Raw genomic sequence first — 23,776 nt, forward strand, 5'->3', positions numbered from 1 at the left:
TACTCAATGATGATGTATAGGGGGCGGACCGAACATTACATATGTTCTCCCGCCGCGGCGAACGCGAACAAGCGATGTTTGCCGGCGAATAGTTTGGGCCATCACTAGGTAACATAGTGGCCCTGTCCTGGTGTAGCAGCACACTGCAATCAGAACATTACTGCCAGAATTATCTAGTCTGATGCATCAGGGATCGGTGTGTGTACATCATGGCTGATCCAAGCCTGATTCATCTTTACAAAGGTTAATCTCTCTACATTTTGTGTTGAAAGGTGAGTTCTCTTTGGGGTAACGTTGCCCCCCGCCGCACTGAACACCCTCTCTGATGCCACACTGCTGGCTAGGCAGGAAAGCTTGTCCAGAGCAAACACGGCCAGTTGTCGCCCACGATTTAAGTCTGGCTGCCCAGTAGTCCAGGGGATCTGGGATTACAGGGTACAGTCCAAGTATGCCACCAGCTGCTGGTTCCAGGTCCTGCTGCTGCTGGGTGGTTTCTTCAGTAGGCAGGTGAAGAAAAGTGCTTATTTCCGGCTACTGTTAATCAATGTGTTTGTAAAATGAGTAAATGGCAATTTAATAAGGTATTCTCTTTTTTTAGCCAAGTCCTTTGTGCTGTCCCCACAGCAGTCCTGTCTATAAAATGGCTGCTGATGGAGGGTCATGTGAGCAGGCAAATTACACCTGCACTAAACTCTCAAAATTTCAAGTGCAGATGGCAGATATGGTGTATTTGGTGGAGAAGGCTGAGTGATGTGTCTGGAGTTATTTTTGCTTGGTCACATGACCCTCCATCAGCGACCATCTTATGGACAGATCTGTGTGGACAGCACAGAAGATTTGCCCAACAAGGGGACACAACTTATGAAATATAGCAAACGTCACATAAAATCAACAAAGGCTATATTAGTAAGTGTCATATAATCATCTTACATGCATATTGGTCAGCAATAACCAGAATGTGGCCAACCCCTTTATGTTGCTGCTGATGGAGCTGGTGCTCCTCCTGCCCCCCAGCAGTCATGGCAGTGGAGCGTGAGCTCAGAGGGTCCCCCGGCTCAGACCTTCGTGAGGATGGGCAATGGGGGCACATAGACAGAGATCAACCGACTACATAGAATGTCTCGATAGTAGTTACGTTTATCATTCCTCAGCAGGTGTAAAAAGGCCCCCATTTTGGCCTGGTAGTGAGGGACTAACATGGTGGAGAGCCAGTAGTCACCTCTTCCGAATGGTGATAATGAGGTTGTCTCTATGCAAGCAACTCTGCATGTATCTGGCCATTTGTACAAGGGAATCGGAGGGACTCCTGCCTCCATCTCCACTGCACACTTCTATTACGTCGTCTCTGTCCCACAACCCCAAATAATTATTTCATACCTTTACCTCCCCCCCCCCCCCCGTACCCGTCTGACACCCTCATCTCAGCTGAGGACTATGCCTCTTATCTCTAAACCATCGGCAGCGTTAGATGAAGCTCGGAGCCGCCGTCCTCTCAGCCTCTCTACGTTACTACTCGCTGCTCTTCCCACATAACCTGCTTTACCGCTGTCACTGAGGACAACCTTCCCGCCTTCTGCCCATCCCCCGTCACACTAATCACCGCTTTACCTCCCCGAGCCGGTCCTGCCTCCGATCACAATCTGTCCGACATTTCCGCCGTTCTCCAGCGTCGCCGGATCCGTTTTTTCTAATCTCCAAAGACTAAAATCTCATCTTTGAAATTCAGCCAATGATACAAGACTGAGACAAGGGAACTTATCTCCTGTCCACTGATTGTGGGGTCCATTCGCTGGGGGATGCACATACAGCTCAACTAACAATACAAACATTACAGGCTTACAGCTCTGCTACATACAGACTGGGATTCCACGCAGCACAGCAGCGTCTCACACACAGAGCAGAGAAACCTGGTCATGTGATCTACATGACTCCTCCCACCCCTGATCACATGGTCATGAAATCATCACAGGTCCTGTACCTTTTCTTGCAGCACAGCCTTACTCCTCCCACACCTAATCACATGGTCATGACATCATCACAGGTCCTGTACGTTCTGCAGAACAGCCTGACTCCTCCCATACACGGTCACATGTTTATGACATCAACACAGGTCCTGTACCTTCTCCTGCAGCATAAATTGACTCCGCCCACACCTGATCACATGGACATGACATCATCACAGGTCCTGTACCTTCTCCTGCAGCACAGCCTGGAGCCCGACTCCTGCATGGTGGTAGAAATTACAGCCCAGGAGGCTCCATAGTGAAGGGTTGTCAGAGGAGGACACGCCCGCCCCCAGGTAAGTGGAACACTCATCACATCCACACATATAAGGCTCCACAGCCACAGAGATACACAGCTCCATCCGCCCTTAAGGCCCAGTTCACACTGCAGTTATTTCCTTCAGTTACTGAGCCCAGACCAGCAGTGAAGCGACTCAGAGATCAGGTGTAATGGGAAGATCTGCACTTGTTCTGTGTTTTTCTCCCGCACCAGGTTTTGGCTCACAATAACTGATGGAAATAACTGATCAAATAACTGAAGTGTGAACTCAGCCTAATCTACAAACTCCAGAGAACATGAAGCAGGAGGTAAAGACGCAGCTTCTGGGGCAGGACACCAGCCTAAAGATAATAACATAACATACAAATCACAAGAGGTTGGTTCTCGTATACAATGCATTTCAAGGGCGGCCTTCCTCAGGTGCAACAAAAGCCAGGAGCAGGGGGTGTTATATAGAAGACATATCCAGGAGATCTCAGAGACGTGGACTGGAGCAGGGGGCGTTATATAGAAGACATATCCAGGAGATCTCAGAGACATGGACTGGAGGCAGGGGGCGTTATATAGAAGACATATCCAGGAGATCTCAGAGACAGTGGACTGAGGAGGGGGCGTTATATAGAAGACATATCCAGGAGATCTCAGAGACTGTGGACTGGAGCGAGGGGCGTTATATAGAAGGACATATCCAGGAGATCTCAGAGACTGTGGACTGGAGCAGGGGGCGTTATATAGAAGACATATCCAGGAGATCTCAGAGACGTGGACTGGAGTAGGGGGCGTTATATAGAAGACATATCCAGGAGATCTCAGAGACGTGGACTGGAGCAGGGGGCGTTATATAGAAGACATATCCAGGAGATCTCAGAGACATGGACTGGAGCAGGGGGCGTTATATAGAAGACATATCCAGGAGATCTCAGAGACATGGACTGGAGCAGGGGGACGGTATATAGAAGACATATCCAGGAGATCTCAGACGTGGACTGGAGCAGGGGGCGTTATATAGAAGACATATCCAGGAGATCTCATAGATGGGCACTGGAGCAGTGGGCGTTATATAGAAGACATATCCAGGAGATCTCAGAGACGTGGACTGGAGGAGGGGGCGTTATATAGAGGACATATCCAGGAGATCTCAGAGACGTGGACTGGAGAAGGGGACGTTATATAGAAGACATATCCAGGAGATCTCAGAGACATGGACTGGAGCAGGGGGCGTTATATAGAAGACATACAGGAGATCTCAGAGACATGGACTGGAGCAGGGGGCGTTATATAGAAGACATACAGGAGATCTCAGAGACGTGGACTGGAGGAGGGGGGCGTTATATAGAAGACATATCCAGGAGATCTCAGAGACGTGGACTGGACCATAGGGCGTTATATAGAAGACATATCCAGAAGGTCTCAGAGACGTGGACTGGAGGAGGGGAGGTTATATAGAAGACATATCCAGGAGATCTGAGACGTGGACTGGAGGAGGGGGTGTTATATAGAAGACATATCCAGGAGATCTGAGACGTGGACTGGAGGAGGGGGCGTTATAAAGAAGACATATCCAGGAGATCTGAGACGTGGACTGGAGGAGGGGGCGTTATATAGAAGACATATCCAGGAGATCTCAGAGACGTGGACTGGAGGAGGGGGCGTTATATAGAAGACATATCCAGGAGATCTCAGAGACGTGGACTGGAGCAGGAGGGCGTTATATAGAAGACATATCCAGGAGATCTCAGAGATGTGGACTGGAGCAGGGGGCGTTATATAGAAGACATATCCAGGAGATCTCAGAGACGTGGACTGGAGCAGGGGGCGTTATATAGAAGACATATCCAGGAGATCTCAGAGACGCAGACTGGAACAACCAAAACATAAGAATACCTACTTTTCTAACAATCACTAAAAACATGACTGGATAAAATGAGTGGCACTACAAGAAGAGGATCACACCCCCAAGGATATATAAATACAGGACACGAGGCTGAAGTTGGTTTCTTATTCAGAAGTTGCAGTGAGCGTCCTGAGGGGAAATCGGATGAAAGCGGCATTAAAATACAAAAGACGGGCACAAAATGGGCAGAAAAGTGTGATTTAAAGACTTAAAATGAATTCGGGCACTGATCTCACTAGGGGTGCACCGAAATTTCGGCGGCCGAAAATGCACCTAATCTGTTTCTGCCGATATTTTTACATATCGGCCGGAAATAGCGGGGAGGGACTGGGAGGAGGAGCTGGGGGCCGGTGCGTTCCCTGTGCTCCGGCCCCCAGCTCCAGTAGTTATAAAATGTGTGCAATTAATAAGCATTCTATTCATAAGGCCCCCTCTACATCCTACTCACATGCCTGCGCCGCCTCCTTCATTCAGAAAGTAGGCCGGGCACATGACGTCAGTCGTGACGCTGCCGCTCGTCTGCCCGGCCGGCCAGCACAGCCCTGTGAGTAGGATGTGGCTGTATTGAATGTTCTACAGCAGAGGGGGCCTCATGAATAGAATGCTTATTAATTGCACACATTTTATAACTACTGGAGCTGGGGGCCGGAGCACAGTGAACGCACCGGCCCCCAGCTCCTCCTCCCAGTCCCTCCCCGCTATTTTCTATTAATTATACAATGGGGGGGTCTGTGGATGGCACTGTTATGGGGTGGGTGGGGGTCTGTGGATGGCACTGTTATGGGGTGGGTGGGGGTCTGTGGATGGCACTGTTATGAGGTGGGGGGGTCTGTGGATGGCACTGTTATGAGGTGGGGGGGTCTGTGGATGGCACTGTTATGGGGTGGGTGGGGGTCTGTGGATGGCACTGTTATGGGGTGGGTGGGGGTCTGTGGATGGCACTGTTATGGGGTGGGTGGGGGTCTGTGGATGGCACTGTTATGAGGTGGGGGGGTATGTGGATGGCACTGTTATGAGGTGGGGGGGTATGTGGATGGCACTGTTATGAGGTGGGGGGTATGTGGATGGCACTGTTATGGGGTGGGGGGTCTTTTAAAAGTATTTGGGCAAAAAGGCAGTTTCGGTTTCGGTCAAGGGGTATCCTGAATTTTCGGTTTCGGACCAGAATTTTAATTTCGGTGCACCCCTAGATCTCACACTGGTGACATACAGAGGGTGGTGCCCGCACCATATGCAGGGGAGTTCAGCCCAAACAGGTTCTGGGCACAAGAACTGGCAGCAAAGCGGACAGACGGACACTGTCACTGATTTCGATAAGTAACTGGTGTTTTTAAAGGGTTAAATTAATATGGGCCGGGCTGAACTGAAATGTATATGATGTGGGGCATCACCCTCTGTGTGTTGGCAGTGTGAGATCAGTGGCCGACTTCATTTAACACTGTGGATGACACTGTTATGGGGGGGCGCTGTGGATGACACTGTTATGGGGGGGCGCTGTGGATGACACTGTTATGGGGGGGGCGCTGTGGATGACACTGTTATGGGGGGGGCGCTGTGGATGACACTGTTATGGGGGGGCGCTGTGGATGACACTGTTATGGGGGGGCGCTGTGGATGACACTGTTATGGGGGGGCGCTGTGGATGACACTGTTATGGGGGGGCGCTGTGGATGACACTGTTATGGGGGGGCGCTGTGGATGACACTGTTATGGGGGGGCGCTGTGGATGACACTGTTATGGGGGGGCGCTGTGGATGACACTGTTATGGGGGGGCGCTGTGGATGACACTGTTATGGGGGGGCGCTGTGGATGACACTGTTATGGGGGGGCGCTGTGGATGACACTGTTATGGGGGGGGCGCTGTGGATGACACTGTTATGGGGGGGGGCGCTGTGGATGACACTGTTATGGGGGGGGGCGCTGTGGATGACACTGTTATGGGGGGGGGCGCTGTGGATGACACTGTTATGGGGGGGGGCGCTGTGGATGACACTGTTATGGGGGGGGGCGCTGTGGATGACACTGTTATGGGGGGGGGCGCTGTGGATGACACTGTTATGGGGGGGGCGCTGTGGATGACACTGTTATGGGGGGGGCGCTGTGGATGACACTGTTATGGGGGGGGGGCGCTGTGGATGACACTGTTATGGGGGGGGGGCGCTGTGGATGACACTGTTATGGGGGGGGCGCTGTGGATGACACTGTTATGGGGGGGGGGGCGCTGTGGATGACACTGTTATGGGGGGGCGCTGTGGATGACACTGTTATGGGGGGGGGGGGGCGCTGTGAAGCCGGTAATTCTGCTTTATTAATAGCTCCAAAAAGCTATTAATAAATATAGAATTACTAATAACGGAGAAGAAGTGCGCAGGTCTCCAGTGTGAGGCGCTGACGAGACAGAAATCATAGCAGGTGAAAGCCGCATTAAAATACAAAAGACGGGCACAAAATGGGCAGAAAAGTGTGATTTAAAGACTGAAATGGATTCGGGCACTGATCTCACACCGGTGACATACAGAGGGTGGTGCCCGCACCATATGCAGGGGAGTTCAGCCCAAACAGGTTCTGGGCACAAGAACTGGCAGCAAAGTGGACAGACGGACACTGTCACTGATTTCAATAAGTAACTGTTGTTTTTAAAGGGTTAAATGAATATGGGCCGGTCTGAACTGAAATGTATATGATGTGGGGCATCACCCTCTGTGTGTTGGCAGTGTGAGATCAGTGGCCGGATTCATTTAACACCGTGGATGTCACTGTTATGGGGGGCGCTGTGGATGTCACTGTTATGGGGGGCCGCTGTGGATGACACTGTTATGGGGGGCGCTGTGGATGACACTGTTATGGGGGGGCCGCTGTGGATGACACTGTTATGGGGGGCCGCTGTGGATGACACTGTTATGGGGGGCCGCTGTGGATGTCACTGTTATGGGGGCGCTGTGGATGTCACTGTTATGGGGGCGCTGTGGATGTCACTGTTATGGGGGTGCTGTCGATGTCACTGTTATGGGGGGGGCGCTGTGGATGACACTGTTATGGGGGGGGCGCTGTGGATGACACTGTTATGGGGGGGCGCTGTGGATGTCACTGTTATGGGGGGGGCGCTGTGGATGTCACTGTTATGGGGGGGGGCGCTGTGGATGTCACTGTTATGGGGGGGGGTGCTGTGGATGACACTGTTATGGGGGGGGGTGCTGTGGATGACACTGTTATGGGGGGGGGCGCTGTGGATGACACTGTTATGGGGGGGGGGCGCTGTGGATGACACTGTTATGGGGGGGGCGCTGTGGATGACACTGTTATGGGGGGGGCGCTGTGGATGACACTGTTATGGGGGGGGCGCTGTGGATGACACTGTTATGGGGGGGGCGCTGTGGATGACACTGTTATGGGGGGGGCGCTGTGGATGACACTGTTATGGGGGAGGCGCTGTGGATGACACTGTTATGGGGGGGGCGCTGTGGATGACACTGTTATGGGGGGGGCGCTGTGGATGACACTGTTATGGGGGGGCGCTGTGGATGACACTGTTATGGGGGGGCGCTGTGGATGACACTGTTGTGGGGGGGGGGGGGGGGCGTTGTGAAGCCGGTAATTCTGCTCGTAGATGATAAATATGATATAACGGCTCCAAAAAGCTATTAATAAATATAGAATTGCTAATAACGGAGAAGAAGTGCGCAGGTCTCCAGTGTGAGGCGCTGACGAGACAGAAATCATAGAACGGCGAAAGGAAATTCACAAGTAAAGTGACTGAAATAAACAATAGTAAAATCACCAACCGATATGACAGACGTCTGTAGGGGATGTGTCCTCCCCGACGCGCGTTTCAGCTGCTGCCTTCATCTTGGGGTTGGTGCTGCTGTGTGTGAGAAGTCTTTTATATAAGTGTATAATATAATACTCACCACTTATTTATGTGGCGCATGCGCGTACAGGAAGGAAGGAAACCTTGTCCCCGGCGACAAGAGGACACGCAGGAAGCAGGCAGGCGAGTGGGACAGGAAGCGGTGGTCTCATGCTCACCACGCCAGCACAGGGGAGGAGGAGCCAGGCAGAGTGCAGCGCATGCACACATGATGAGGAGTATTAATGCTCCATACTGGAGAAGGGCAGAATGACCCGGGGAAACAGTGAGAGATTCTGGAATTCCTTGGATTTCTTCATTCAATCCCTCCGGTGTCAGAGTCCGCATCCTGACCCTCCAGAAGTCTTCTCCACCGATCAGCTGTGCAGACCCATCTCTACACCTGTAGGTATCAAACCGCCATCTTTATTATGTGTGATGGTGAAATGACGGACAAACTGCGGTTAGATTTCCCTGGATTAACCCCTTCTGAAAAAATGTTGAAAAATTCACTATTTTCAAAATGTTAATTTCTCAGCTTTTCCGGCAGATAGTGATACCTGGTAAACCAGTTATTACTCTACACCCCCATATGTCTGCTTTATGTTCCTCATTCTGTAAGTGTTGTTTTATTTTTTTAGAACAGGCTTAGAAGTTTAGAAACAATTCTTATAATTTTTACGCAAATTTCCCAAACCTGCTGTTTAAAGCGGTTCTCTGGGCTTTTATTATTGATGATCTATCCTCAAGATAGGTCATCAGTATCGGATTGGCGGGGATTCGACATCCGGCACCCCCACAGCTCAGCTGTATGAGGAGAAGGCGCGCGCCGTCTCCTGTCCTGCTCGCCGCTGTCATGTCTATGGCAAGCTGGAAGAGAGACGGGAGACGGCAGGCACGCACAGCGTGTACCTTCTCTTCATACAGCTGATCGACTGGGGGTGCCGGGTGTCGGACCCCCCGATCTGATATTGATGACCTCCGCTCACCTATGACCTTGATGCGCTGCTGGATCCTATAGTTCTCCCATGTGCCGGCACACTTACTTGCGCGTGTGTGTAGTAGGGATACAGGAACGGCGACTTCTGCTGTTCAGTGTCCGGAATGGTATGAAGGATACGTTTATTCCTCTCAATAGGTTGGTGCCGCAATTACACTCGATGGATTAATACCGCAGTTACACCAGACGCATTTCCAAACTGTACGTTTTGTTCCTCGGTGGTTGTAATAGTATAAAAATGAGGGACCAATCGCTCCTTATCCGGAGCTGCGCTGATACCAGAACCTGGGCCGGACCGCGTCAGGCTGTATTTGTAGTATTGTAGTCATTCACAATGCACACCCTGCGGTTTCTTCAGTTGTTCTATATACCAACAAATGAAACCTACAAATGATGTAGATTATAAAATCCAATATATAGAAAATACTAAACATCCAAGTTGTTCAACAAGTCATAAAACTGGGAATAAAGAAATATAGAATAAAATAGACACATGTAGTGTAAAAGGGCTAATGTGGTCTTCATTCCGGGGTGTTAGAATAAAATGCAGACAGACCTGCAGAGCGAACTATGTTTTTTATTCCCAGTTTTATGACTTGTTGATCAACTTATGTTTAGTATTTTATATATATTGGATTTTATGACATATCATGAAACTGCCTTGACCTCACACACGTTTCGATCCATATAAAAAGAGAGAACACAACATCTACACTTTATTATCTCCTCCGATGTCTCCTCTTATCTCCAGTTATTGTATTTTACATGAGATTTTGTAGGATTTTCCATCGTCTCATCTTCTTTCCATTCAGGTTCCTACAATATAGGATCTGCTCAGTGGATATCTTCTATATAAGATCCTTCTGATTGACCCATCAAGGATAGACAGGGACAAGATGGCGGAGAGGATAATAAATCTCACCCTAGAGATCCTCTTCCGGCTTACTGGAGAGGTGAGAGATTCTGATGATATCACATTACATCATCTTATCTATGTTACTAACAGATGGACATGACTGGAGAGGTGAGGGACTCTGAAGATGTATGGAGTGATAGTTATTACTGTGTCTCTCCATAACCAGGACTACACAGTAGTGAAGAAGACCTGTAGTGAGCGCTGTCAGGACCCTGTGTCTGAAGGATGGGGAAGAACCCTTAGCCCAATCATGGAGCCTCCACCTCACCCCCTGATACATGACGAAATCAATAGAGAGAAGATCCTAGAACTCACAAACAAGATGATTGAGCTGCTGACTGGAGAGGTGACACTGCTGGGACATTATACAGGAACGCTATGAAGGGATCTGGGTGATGACTGTATCATTGTGTTGTCAGGTTCCTATAAGGTGTCAGGATGTCACCGTCTATTTCTCCATGGAGGAGTGGGAGTATTTAGAAGGACACAAAGATCTGTACAAGGACGTCATGATGGAGGATCACCGGCCTCTCGTATCACCAGGTAATAGAAATGACTAAATACACACGTCCTCTCATTATCTGTATGTAAGGGATGAATTCAGTCCCTGGATGTGTTTCCTACTGTTGGAAATTGGCCACAACAACATAAAACTTCTTGAAGCAACTTCTTCTTCAGAAGATTCTTTTGTTTAAGCCTCATTCACACGTCAGTGATTTCCATCAGTGATTGTGAGCCAGAACCAGGATTTGAGCCTCCACAGACATAAGGTATAGGTGAAACTCTGTACCTGTTCTGTGTTTAGAGTCTCACCTGGTTCTGTCTTAAAATCTCTGATGGAAATCTGAAGAGCAGCAAGACATCATTGAAATCCATGTAAAATGTAGGCAGATTATGGCATAAGAGGTAAATGGAAGTGAATTACAGCCGTGGTAAAAGGCAGCGCCCTGTTATAAGTCCTGGACACCGTCCTTTATACCTCAGAGAGCAAAGGAATAATTAATATTTTATTCCAGTTTTCCGCAGTGTGTCGCTGTACGTAGATAGATTCCATCATTCTCATACGTAACCATAGATCTATACAAGTTACACCAACAACAACTGCTAATTGGATAATAGTTCCTTATCACAATCTCTTGTTGCATAAATAATTAGTTCTTGGGACCTTCCATTAATCCTCTCCAATTCAAGTACCAATCTCTATTTTTCTCTCCAAAGAGCCCCATGGTCCATAAAGCCAAGATTGGCTCTTTCATTTATCACCGGTCCAACACCAAGGATCGATCCTGATCATAAACCTGCAAATGTTTAGTTTTAATAGACAAATACATTGATCTTGGCCAAGGCTTCCACTTCTAGTGCAAATATTATCTACTTTCTGAAGGTCACCATTCCATCATAACATCTTTAATCGATTACTTAAAGGCCTCTATTTTCTCAGCAAAAGTAGTTAGTGCTAAAAGTACTCGGTATTCACTTCAAAATGGTGATTAACTCTTTAGCTAAGCTCCTTTTTGAGGTGTAAACACAAGGGGTCCTCTACTATTCTGAAATAAGCCTAAATTAGACATATTTCAGGCGCAGATGTCGGTGCAATGGGGGGGGGTCGGCAGGTCTACAATTGTCGACGTGGAGTGGGCGGGGAAGGGAACGGGCCGGCAAGCCTGTCTCATTTACCATTTTCTACAAATGTTTCAGGTCTAGAAAAAGGTCTAAATGTAAGATAACTTGGAAAGCCGTCTTACATTTAGAACTGGTGCTGGAAGCCCTGAAGTTATGGAGAGGCCTGCGCCTCTTCATAAAACTTCGGCGGAACCACTGCCAGTTTAGGGCTTTGTTAAGACCTGCGCCTAAAACACAGGTCTTAATAAATGTGCCCGAAGATGTATACCTAAGACAATATGGTTGACCATCCGTTCTAATCCTGATTCTGCAACACCTACAGTTAAGGAAGAGAGAACAACACCCGAGAGATGTCCCAGTCCTCTTCTTCCACAGGATAATTCAGAAGAACATTACTATGTCCTACAGTATGGTCAGGTAGTTGGAGATAAGGTCATCAAGATGGAGGATCACTGGCCTTGTACATCCCAAGGTAATAGACATGACTAAATACACACGTACTCTCATTATCTGTATGTAAGGAATGAATTCAGTCACTGGATGTGTTTCCTACAGTAAAGGAAGAGATAAGAACACCGGAGAGATGTCCTAGTCCTCTTCTTCCACAGGATGGTTCAGAAGAATTTCACAATGTCCCACAGGATGATCAGGTAGATGGAGATAAGGTCTCATTAAATATTCCTTATGATCTGTAGAAGGCTGTGAAGATCTTGTCTTCAGTCTTGTTTTATCCTTGTATAATGAGAAAGATGGAGATGGCAGGATTACAGCTGACCCTAGACATGACATGTTGTCTGGATCTTCTCACTATTTTCTGCCTGTATAGACTTTTAAAATGGCCTCCTCTGTCAACTGCTGCAGATCTTTTGTGGTTGCACAAGAGTGGCACAACAGTTTTCTGAGAAGTCTTATGCCGGGACCATGCAATACTACAAATGGTCAACCAAAGTTGTGCTTGGATTGTTAGCTTGAACATGAACATCGGGAGATGCATCATTATCTTCAAAGGTTTTGTAGTCTAGGCTGCAGTCTCCTGGTGTCTCCTTACTGTCAGAATGGCAGTAGCGAGATGATACCACGGATTCTATTCTAACACATGTAGATGCAAGTCCTCCTTCTTACTTGCATAGAGTATGATATAATATTCAGGGGTGTAGCTAAAGGCTCATGTGCCCTGGTGCAAGAGTTCAGCTTGGACCTCCCTTCCCTCAGTGCTTTGTGGCCAGGGGCAGGGAAGCACATAGCCTTTGTGCTGCCTGAGGTGAACATTTAAACTGCATCCCCTGCCCCTTGCCAAATTCTTGACCTTACACCTTCCCTCCAGCCATGTAACTTGACCTGTATGAACTTTCTATAGTATCGGTGTCTTCTTATGTGGCACAAGGGTCTTTGGGCCCCCTCAGGCTCCTAGGCCCAGTAGCGACTGCACCCCTTACAGCAGGGGTGGGGAACCTTTTTGCTGCCGAGGGCCATTTGGATATTTGTAACATAGTTTGGGGGGCCATACAAAATTCTCAACTTAAAAAATTTGACGGCTATATTTGGTCAAAGGAGTATGGAAAATGAAAGCGCAGCACACTAGCGTTAGGGTGCAAAATCAGGCCGATGCGAACCGTCACCAGGGTCCAATTCAATGGAGAAAAATACAAAAAGCCAGCAGCACTCCAGTACGATCAAAAAATAAACGTGGTTTATTCACCCAGTGTCAAATAGCTTGTTGAGGTCTTTCTCAAGCTATACAGACATGTGTTACAACAGTGATATATAAAGGTGTGGCAATTCATTACATTAAATCATCCAATTAAGATAAAAATAATCACAATTCATAAAAAATCCATCAATTAAATGAGTTCATATCAACCAGCAACAATGTGCAATTATGTCTAGTACAAATAAAGTGACAGTGCCTAGTGCAAAAATAAATTTTTCGCTTATATTATTAGGGGACACAGACCACGGGTTTAGCTGTTTTCTGCCACTAGGTGTCACGACCGCTATCCCAGTAGCAGTCGTGTCGCACCAGACAGAGGGGAAGGGGGACCCTTATCTACGGATGGGAAATAGAATGGTCACCCCTGACTAACCCTAAGCTGGCACCTGTCTGCCCTGATACCCTAGACGGGGTGTGAACCCGTGCGGCGAGCAGGATGCCTAAACCCTCAGTCACCCTAACAAGACTAGACTGGGGAAAGGCAGATGGGAACACTAGTCACCATCACTCACGTCTAGGAGAACAACAGGGGAAGACAGCAACAAACAAACAAACAATCTATAACATAGACTTATCCAGTCACGAGCAGAGAAGGTGATCCCAACAACGACAGTCCACGCCAGACCAGAGCTCCACAGCAATACCGTCAAACGATCTCCTCCAAAGGTCAGAATAGCACTGGAAGTAAGGACTATATCTGGCAATGACTGCAAGTGAAACTGAAACTAATATAGTAGCTGGGAGTGGCAGACAGGACTCACCTGAGAAGGATGCCTACAAACTCCCAGTCAGGACAAAAAGGTTCACAAGGCAAAACCCAGATGACATACCCTGAACCACGGAGCAAACTCACAAGCTATCGCGAGTAGCAAGTCGCTGCGACCTTCTCCTCCCAGACCTGTCTGGATCAGTCACAGTCGTGACACTATGAGGCGACACTAGGCTAAAAACTGTTAGCTCCTCCCCCGCCAGCTATACCCCCTCCGGCCAGGCGAGAACCTTTAGTTTTTAGCTTGGTGTCGTAGTTTTTATCTTTTAATTTTCATTTTATTTATTTTTCTTCTCTTTTAGGTTGGGGGTCCAGGGCTACCCCCACAAGAAGACAAAGCGGACCAGGAGGGCTTGACCCTCCTGCTGCCCCCAGCCATGGGACCACCTATTTCCGCCCTCCAACCCAGTCCCTGTCACTTGTGCCAGGGACTGAAGAGGTGGCACTGCTGGTACATAGTAGATCGGCGAAGAAAACAGATGAAGGCAGGTAAGTATGCCTGTCTGTGTATCTGGGCTGGACGCTCTATTTGCGATCTGGGACAGCTTGGGTACCTGAGGATCCTCTGCAGGGCACGCCGGCACGGGGGGGTTAACTACTCTGCGGCGGCTTCCTCTCTCCACCCAGCGTCTTGTCGGCAGCGGCGATACACTGCCGCCACCGCCGTCGTCTTTCCCCCCCTTCTCTTGTTCTGGCCGAGAGACATCTCCCGTTCACAGGAACGCGGGCCCGGCGCTTGAACATGCCGGCCGGCACCCCTTCACTTCCGGATCCCGCCAGCGCAGTAGCACGGCAGCAGGGGGAAGGGAGCTTCGCGCGTCTTCTTTATTATTCCGCCGGGCGGCTCGAGGGGTGGAGCCAAATTTTCCGCCATGCTTTCCCTCCTGCCTGCTCCAGCCGGATGTAATCGCTCCTGAGAGGAACGTCGCTCACCGCAGACTGCTGCCCTGTGCTCCTGGGGACACATTCAGCAAGGTATTGCTCCACTCTGGTAGGACAAGCGCTGCTACCCTCCTCTGTACCCTCTCTGGCCCCTGGCACAGGTCATGTCGGACCCAGCGGATCCCACGCTCCAAGTCCTTGGCAGGGCTACCCATTATGCCTGCACCTCATCCAACGTGAAGTTTCCTAGGGGCCAGACGAACCCCCTCTGTGCTTCATGCCAGACCACCCAGAGCGTGCCACCTCAGTCGCAGTCCACTGAGTTGCACCCTTCTGCTTCAAGTATGGAACCGGAATGGGCCAAATCTCTGTCCCGGGCAGTGACTGACCAATCTAAGATCTCCCAATCCACCCTTTCCTTAATGGGTCGCTTGGTGGAGACCTCGTCACCTGCGCAACCTGCTATCTCCCAGGGCGTTTCATCCAGGAGCAGACATCCCAGCAAGCGTCCAAGGCAGGAACGCCTCTTTTCCTCGGATGCATCGCCTTCTGCTCCTCCCCCCGGTTCGCTGTCCAGGGCTTCCTCGTTGGTTTGGGACCCTTCGTCCGGAGGAGAACTCGCCGAGTCGGACACGGTTCTGGATCCGGACCACTCGTCCTAGATGGCCGCCTTAGTGGACAGTCTAGTCTTGGCAATTCTGGACACTTTTCAACTTCAAGAGGAGGGCCCCTCTTCCAGTTACCAGAGAGTTACTTTCCTGCGTAACAAGCAGACTCCCAAGTCAGTCCCGGTACATGACGACTTTTCCGTTCTCACCGCTAAAGCATGGGAACAGCCAGGTTCACGTTTCCTGATCCCCAAGCGGCTGGATCTTCTTTATCCGTTCCCCCCGGATTGGGTGAGTAAGTGGTCTTCTCCTCCAAAGGTGGACCCGCCGGTGGCTCGCCTGGCTAAAAATACCGCTATTCCGGTCGTGGACGGCTCCTCTCTGCAGGACCCGGTGGACCGTGGGGTCGAATAGCTGGCAAAGTAGTTTTTTTTTCTGCCACCGGTTCGGCACTCCGTCCCATTTTTACTTCTGCGTCGGTGGCTAAGGCGGTTTCTGAATGGGCCCTGCGCTTGCATCAAGATTCGGACTCTGACCTTTCCCGCACAGAACTCCAGGCTCTGTGGCGGCCCAGATATCCCAGGCGAGGCGGCTCTGGACGCGGGCTCCATGGTCGCGCAGTCCTCCGCCTTTGCACTCTCCATTCGGCGGGAACTCTGGTTGAAGGCCTGGCAGACCGATTCTTCCTCCAAGCATTCCCTTCTCTCCCTTCCTTTCGCCGGGTCTCGTCTTTTTGGGCCCAAACTTGACGAGATCATTTCTGAGGCCATGGGTGGCAAAAGCACCCATCTTCCGCAGCCTAAACCCAAGCGTTCTTTCCGACCACATCCTTTCGCACCTCGACAGTCCCTTTGCCGCATGACTGGAACCCGCCCGGCGGCTCCCTCGACCGTGGGGCAGCCCCAGCCCGCCTGGCGTTCCGGAGCACAGCCTCAGCGCTCTTCCTCTGACAAGCAATCCCCTGCATAAGGGTGCGCCCCAACCTTCCTGGGTGGGGGGTCGGCTCCTTTATTTTCAGGAGGTTTGGCAGGCCCACATCTCAGATGCCTGGGCGTCGAGGTGGTCACTTCGGGCAAGTTGGAGCTCAAATCCATGCCTCCAAACCGTTTTTTTCTGTCCTGTCCCCCCAGGGACCCGTCTCGTGCGGGGGCCTTCTTCCAAGCGGTTCAAGATCTGCTGGTCAGGGGAGTGATTTTGCATGGATTCTAGTTGCTCTGAGAGCTTCCTTGGCGCAAGGGGAATGGTTAACTTCCGTGGATATCCAGGATGCTTACCTGCACATCCCCATCGCGATCGCCCACCAGCGTTTTTTGTGCTTCGCGATCCACTCGGACCACTACCAGTTTGTCGCCCTGCCATTCGGTCTGGCGACTGCGCCGAGGGTGTTCACCAAGGTGCTTGCTCCGCTTATGGGTCTTCTTTGCCCCAGGGGCATCACCTTGATTCCGTTCCTGGACGACATTCTCATCAAAGCGTCGTCGTTCTGGCAGTGCGAAGAGAGTCTGCAGATCATCTTGGACATCCTTTCCCGCTTTGGATGGCTAGTGAACCTTCGAAAATACTCCCTGGTCCCGTCCACTCAGATTCGGTTCCTCGGTATGCTGCTGGACTCTGTAACAGCTTGGGTGCGTCTTCCAGCGAACAAGGTGAAGGACCTTCGCAGCGCGGTGCTCCGTTTGCTTCGGCAGTGCACAGTCTCCATCCGGACTTGTATGCGGGTGTTGGGACTTATGGTGGCCTCGTTTTGAGGCGGTACCATTCGCTCAATTTCACACCCGGTCCCTTCAGCGGGCGATCCTCTCGACCTGGGACAAGTCCCAGGTGTCCTTGAATCGTTGGTTTTCCCTTCCTCAACAGGTTTGGTCGGACCTCCATTGGTGGCTCTCCCCAACTCACCTGGAGATGGGGGGAGTATTTCCTTCCGATCAGATGGATGGTCGTTACGACTGAGTCTTCGGCACTCGGACTGCTCAGGGCGTATGGTCTCCGTCGGAGTCCAGACTGTCCATCAATGTCTTGGAGCTTCGCGCAATTGTCTTCTCACTGCGCCATTGGTCTCCCCTTCTGCGGGACCTTCATGTCCGAGTCCAGTCGGACAATGCCACGGCGGTGGCGTATGTCAACCATCGGGGGGGACTCGCAGCTCGACCGTCATGTCGGAGGCGGCGAGGATTCTCAGGTGGGCGGAGGCCCATGTTCCGGCCCTGTCGGTGGTCCACATCCCCGGCGTTGTCAATAGGACGGCAGATTTCCTGAGCCGGTTGACGATAGACCCCGGGGAATGGTCTCTCCATCCGGAAGTTTTCGACACTCTGTCATCGCTTGGGGTGGCCGGACATGGATCTGATGGCCTCCGGCCTCAATCACAAGCTTCCATGCTACTTCACCCACGCAAGGGATCCCGCTGCTTGCGGAGTGGACGCGCTCATGGAGCTGTGGGATGTGTTCACATTCCTCTATGTCTTTCCGCCGCTGTCCCTCCTGCCTCGGATTCTCCGCAGGATCAAGTGGGAGGGCGTTCGGACCCTGCTGATCGCTTCAGACTGGCCGCGCCGGGCATGGTACATGGATCTTGTCCTCCTGTTAGGGGACGTTCCGTACCCGCTCCCTCTCAGACCCGATCTTCTGTCGCAAGGGCCCGTCTTCCACCCGAGTTTAGATACTCTTCGTTTGACGGCATGGCTCTTGAAACCTTCCTTTTGAAACAGCGGAGTTTTTCCAATGCAGTGGTTCGGACGCTCATTCGGGCCTAGGAAACCTACTTCTTGCAGGATATATTATAGGACCTGGAAGTCCTTCCTTCGTTTCTGTGAGGAGCGGGACCTATTTCCCAGATCCTTCTCCCTGACGGTCGTTTTGGCCTTCCTTCAGTCCGGACTGGAATTGGGCATGGCGCTAAGCTCCTTGAAGGGCCAGGTGTTGGCCCTTTCCATTTTCTTTCGGCGATCCTTGGCGGGACTGGGTCCTGTTAGGACCGACCTTCAGGGCGTTGCGCAACTCTGTTCCGCCGTACCTTCCTCCGCTTCATCCGTGGGATCTCAACTTGGTATTGGGAGTTCTGCAGGCTTCCCCTTTCGAACCCTTGCGGGAGGCTTCCCTCCGCCTGCTGTCCTGGAAAGTGGCCTTACTGGTGGCCATCACATCCATTTGGAGGGTTTCAGAATTGGCAGCTCTGTCCTCCCGTGAACCATTCCTGATCTTTCATCAGGACAAGGTGGTCCTCCGTCCGGTCTCTTCCTTTTTACCTAAGGTAGTGTCGGCTTTTCACCTCAATGAGGACATTGTACTTCCGTCCCTTTTTCCTGGGCTCTCCCATCCGCGGGAGGTGTTGTTGCTCCGCTTGGATGTGGTGCGGGCTCTGCGGATTTACCTTTTTGCGCACAGACGCCTTGTTCGTCCTTCTGGAGAGTTCTAGGAAGGGGTTGGCAGCTTCCAAGGTGACGATCTCCCGGTGGATTTGCTCCACTATTTTGGAATGTTACCGCGTTCGGGACAAGACACCCCCTCCGGGAATCACGGCCCATTCTACCAGATCACTTGGGTCCTCCTGGGCTCACTTCCACCAGGCGTCGGCGGCTCAGTTGTGTAAAGCCGCGACCTGGTCTTCCCTCCACACTTTTGCAAAGTTTTACCGGGTTCACACTCTCGCTTCTGCAGGCAGCGCTCTGGGCCGCCTGGTTTTGCAGGCCGTGGTGTGATGACTGTTATGAGGGTCTCTACCTTTTTCACTCTGTTTTGTGTTCCCTCCCCAAGGACTGCTTTAGGATGTCCCATGGTCTGTGTCCCCAATGATATAAGCGAGAAAACGAGATTTTGTGAAACTCACCTGTAAAATCCTGTTTCTCGCTTGATTCATTGGGGGACACAGCACCCACACCCGTTTGGGTCAGTTGACTGTGGAGTTAGTTGATGTGGTTATATCTTTCAGCTTCTCCTACTGATTTTGCACAAACTGAAGGCTCTCGCCTGGCCGGAGGGGGTATAGCTGGCGGGGGAGGAGCTAACATTTTTTAGCCTAGTGTCGCCTCCTAGTGGCAGCAAGCAGCTATAACTATGGTCTGTGTCCCCCCAATGAATCAAGCGAGAAACAGATTTTACAGGTTACAAGTTTCACAAAATCTCGTTTTTACATAAAAAATAAAAGTGCATAATCAGATATGATTGATAATTAAGAATTCACATGTTACCAATGTGTGATGTGTTAATTAAAACTTACAAAACCAGTGTTACATTAACGATCAGTCTCGATGGAGCACCACTGTCCCGGGAGCGTCCACACTCAGCTAATGCGCATGCGCGAGATCCAATTGATCTTGCGATATCTCAAGCGCAAATGGACTCTATAGGAACCTTATCAAAGATGGCTGATTCTGGAAGTAAATACATGTGCGCATGTCTGAGCATTAGTTACCATCCAAACCAGGGTCCTGTGATCACAGTCGCATGATCCCGATTGCAAAATGTAAACATGAACAATAATGCATTAAGGATCACAACGACTAACAGCGAGCCGGGACCGTGTCAACAGTCAACGATTCACTGCTAGAGATGTCGCGAACATAAAATTTTCCGTTCGCGAATGGCGGACGCAAATTTTCACTAATGTTCGCGAATGGGCGAACCGCCATAGATTTTAATAGGCAGGCGAATTTTAAAACCCACAAGGACTCTTTCTGGCCACAATCGTGATGGAAAAGTTGTTTCAAGGGGACTAACACCTGGACTGTGGCATGCCGGAGGGGGATCCATGGCAAAACTCCCATGGAAAATTACGTAGTTGACGCAGAGTCAGGTGATTTATGCCCTTTATGGATTAAAACCCAACATTCCTAAATTGTTTGGAAAACGTGCTTTCAAACATCAGGTATGATGTTGTATCGATCAGGTAGTGTAAGGGTTACGCCCGCTTTACAGTCACAGACCAAACTCCCTGTTTAACGCACCGCAAACAGTCCATTTGCACAAGGTTGGATACCAAGCTAGCCATGTCCCGTTCCTTGTCCTCACTGACGTCATTGAAGGTCTCTTCCTCCACCCAGCCACGTACAACACCAAGGGTCCCCGAAAGGTGACAACAAGCCCCCTGGGATGCCTGCTGTGGTTGGTCTTCCACCTCCTCAAAGCCACCTTCCTCCTCTGACTCCTCTTCTTCAGACTCCTCTCTCTGCGTTGCCGCAGTTCCAGCAATCGACGACGACTAGGCTGCTTCTGGTGGTGATGGTCACCACAACTCTTCCTCTTCATGCTCATCTATGGCCTGATCCAGCACTCTTCGCAGGGCACGCCCCAGAAAAAACGCATATGGGATGAGGTCGATGATGTTGCCTTTGGGTTTGACTGACCAAGTTTGTCACCTCCGCAAAAGGGCGCATGAGCCTACAGCCATTGTGCATGGGCGTTCAGTTGCGCGGCCAAAAAATACCCAGCTCCGCAGAGGCTGTCCTCTTATTTATTTTTTTATCAGGGGCCGGTGTATGGAATTGATTTTAGGAACCGGGAGATGGAAAAAGATGCATGGTCGGTCCTCTTACTTCCAATTTGGTACACAGCGCGTACGCCTTGCAATTTACTGTGCCACCAGATATGAGTGGTGTGTTTAAGTAGTACTATTCCTATCGGGGGACGTGTATGGAATAGATTTTTGACAACCGCAAAGAGTTGTCAATAGTTGACACACTCATGACATAAATTGTATTCCTCTATGCGTCAATCTTGGTGTAGTGATGACTGTGCTCGTGCGCAGGTTTGGGAGATTGCAGGCGATGGGGTTTTTTCAAAGCCTATGGTCGTGCTGAGGTATTTCAGTGACAGTTAAGTGAACCAGAAAACAATGATTCTGCAGTGTGGGCCCATTGTTGGCCTAGTAGGCTTTAATGATCACCTTAGATGATCAGAAAGAAAATTAATGTTTTTTTCTATGCAAAATTATCCAGCCGATCGCTTTTGGTCTGTTCACAATAAAGCAACAACCTTATCATCTGGGGTGTGCCACCATTGCCATTGCCTCCCCCTGCTTCCAACTCGCCTCCTCCTTCTCTCGGTCTCCCCTTCTGAACTTTTTCCCCCTCTTCTTCTCTTCGAGCAGGCACCCACGTGGCATCCACGGACACATCGTCATCATCAACCACTTCACTTGTATCTGACACCTCAGCAAAGGAAGCAGCAGCGGGTACAACATCATCATCATCATCACACTGTACGTCCATGTGTGTAATGCTGCCTGACTGAGACATGTCCCTGTTATCTAAATCCCCTGGCAATAATGGTTGCGCATCACTAATTTCATACAACTGATGTGTAAATAACTCTGAGGGATCAAGTGAAGCGGCGGTGGTGGTGGTAGTGGTGGTGGTGGTTGCGGCGGGCGGGAGAGTGGTAACTTGAGAGCAGGTGACCAAAGCTGAGCTGGAGGAGGATGGTGCGTCAAGGTTCTTAGTGGAAGCTGTTGAAGATTGGGTGTCCTGTGTAATCCAGTCAACTATTTTCTCCGAATTTTTTGGGTTCAGGGTACGTGGCCTCTGAACACTGGGCATTATACCAGGGCCAGTGCAAATCACAGCACCACGACCACGACGGCCCCTGCAGGGTGGCCAGCCTCTGCCTGTAATTTTATTTTTTTATGTGAAGTGGTACTATGCGTGCAAGGTACTGTGCCAACCTATATAAGTGGTGGGCGGTGGGCATAGTACAGTATGTGTGGGCCTGACACACACAGACTTGCAAATGTGATTATATCACAGAAAATTTTTAAATAGATTTTTTTTTAATCTGCAAGGTATTTGAGTGAATGACACCCTGTAACGGTATGAGTGGAGGCCTAGCCACTAGCCAGTATACAGTCTGTGTGGGCCTGACACACACGGGCTTGCAAATGTGATTGTCACAGAAAAATATTAAATATCATATTTTTTTTTTATCTGCGAGGTATTTTTTGTCATACCCTGTATGAATGGTGTGCACGTGCTGTCTGTGACTGAGCCTGCAACCTCTCACACACGGGCAGCCAGGCAACTGCAATATATATATATATAAGCACACTGATGTACCAGCCCTGAAAAGGGCTTTTTGGGGTGCTGTCAGGACGCTGTCCTTACAGCAGATGAGTCTGTGGACACAGAACACTGCCCTAGCTAACGCTTTCCCTATTGAATCAGCAGCAGCACTGTCCCTCCTCTCACTGAGAATGCAGCTTCCGAATGAATCTAAAATGGATGCTGTCCTGGAGGGAGGGTCTGCTGCTGATTGGCTGGAATGTGTCTGCTGACTGTGAGGTACAGGGTCAAAGTTTACTCAATGATGATGTATAGGGGGCGGACTGAACATCGCATATGTTCGCCCACAGTGGCGAACGCGAACAAGCTATGTTCGCCGGGAACTATTCGCCGGCGAATAGTTTGGGACATCACTAATATATTTATGTGATCCTGGGGCTATAGTTTAAAAGGCTTGTGCCAGTAAGCCGGCGTGTCTTTTTCTGAAAGGGGGCCACATCGTGCCATGTATTTGGAGGGACCTGGAAACTGCCCCCACGTGACCACAAGCAAGGACTATTCCACCATCATGTAGTAAAGTTAAGGCACACCGTTTTCAGTGTTGTAATCTCAAAAGGATTTATTCATTCAAATTATATAGTAGTTTCATCCATTTGCCCAATATTTGTATTAGTGAGTGTGAACAGTATTCTTAGACCGGATGTTTCGGTCACATAGGACCTTTATCTGCGGTCACATTTTTTATTTTTTTTAATAAATTCTTTATTTAAGTAAATACAAAAGTCCAAATATGCATTAGTAAAGTCATACAATACAATCCTTGTATCAGAAATATATCACAACAATGTTATTACATCATACATCAATTCCCATAATAACATCTTATGGCACTTATGGTATAATGGAAGGAACCTCGCCCGAGCAAGGACCCTTTTTAACTGGCCCATAACCAACTCAGGCTAAGAAAAGAAAAACCAGGTAAGGACATAATCCTAGCCTTAAAACAAAATTACCAGTATGAGTAAAGTGCATAAATGGACACAGACTAGGAAGAGCCACCTTAGACAATAACAACAGGAGGAGGATGACAATACACACAAACAATAGACATTAAGGGGGGGGTACTACATATGGGGTAAATAAAAAGTATCAAGTGGAATCCACCGCTTAGACCAGAAGGTCCTGAGACTCCTGAAAAGAAAACCAGGGGGCCCATAAATCAAGAAAGGCTTTATGTTTGGCTCTCAGCT

General features: G+C 49.8%; 2 long non-coding RNA genes and 1 pseudogene across 2 annotated transcripts; all 3 read left to right on the top strand.

Annotated features, from left to right (window-relative positions):
- Window positions 1-23,776, top strand: part of LOC122940390 — a 1,294,760-nt pseudogene that overhangs the window by 711,979 nt on the left and 559,005 nt on the right.
- On the top strand, window positions 2,188-10,165 carry LOC122940512. The gene is made up of 3 exons (XR_006390337.1): window positions 2,188-2,299; window positions 9,838-9,978; window positions 10,108-10,165. It is a non-coding gene; the product is annotated as an uncharacterized LOC122940512 (long non-coding RNA).
- Window positions 10,424-12,180, top strand: LOC122940536. Its single transcript, XR_006390361.1, has 3 exons — window positions 10,424-10,484; window positions 11,887-12,036; window positions 12,120-12,180. It is a non-coding gene; the product is annotated as an uncharacterized LOC122940536 (long non-coding RNA).

This window comes from Bufo gargarizans, chromosome 6, assembly GCF_014858855.1.
Source record: "Bufo gargarizans isolate SCDJY-AF-19 chromosome 6, ASM1485885v1, whole genome shotgun sequence".
Classification (NCBI taxonomy): domain Eukaryota; kingdom Metazoa; phylum Chordata; class Amphibia; order Anura; family Bufonidae; genus Bufo; species Bufo gargarizans.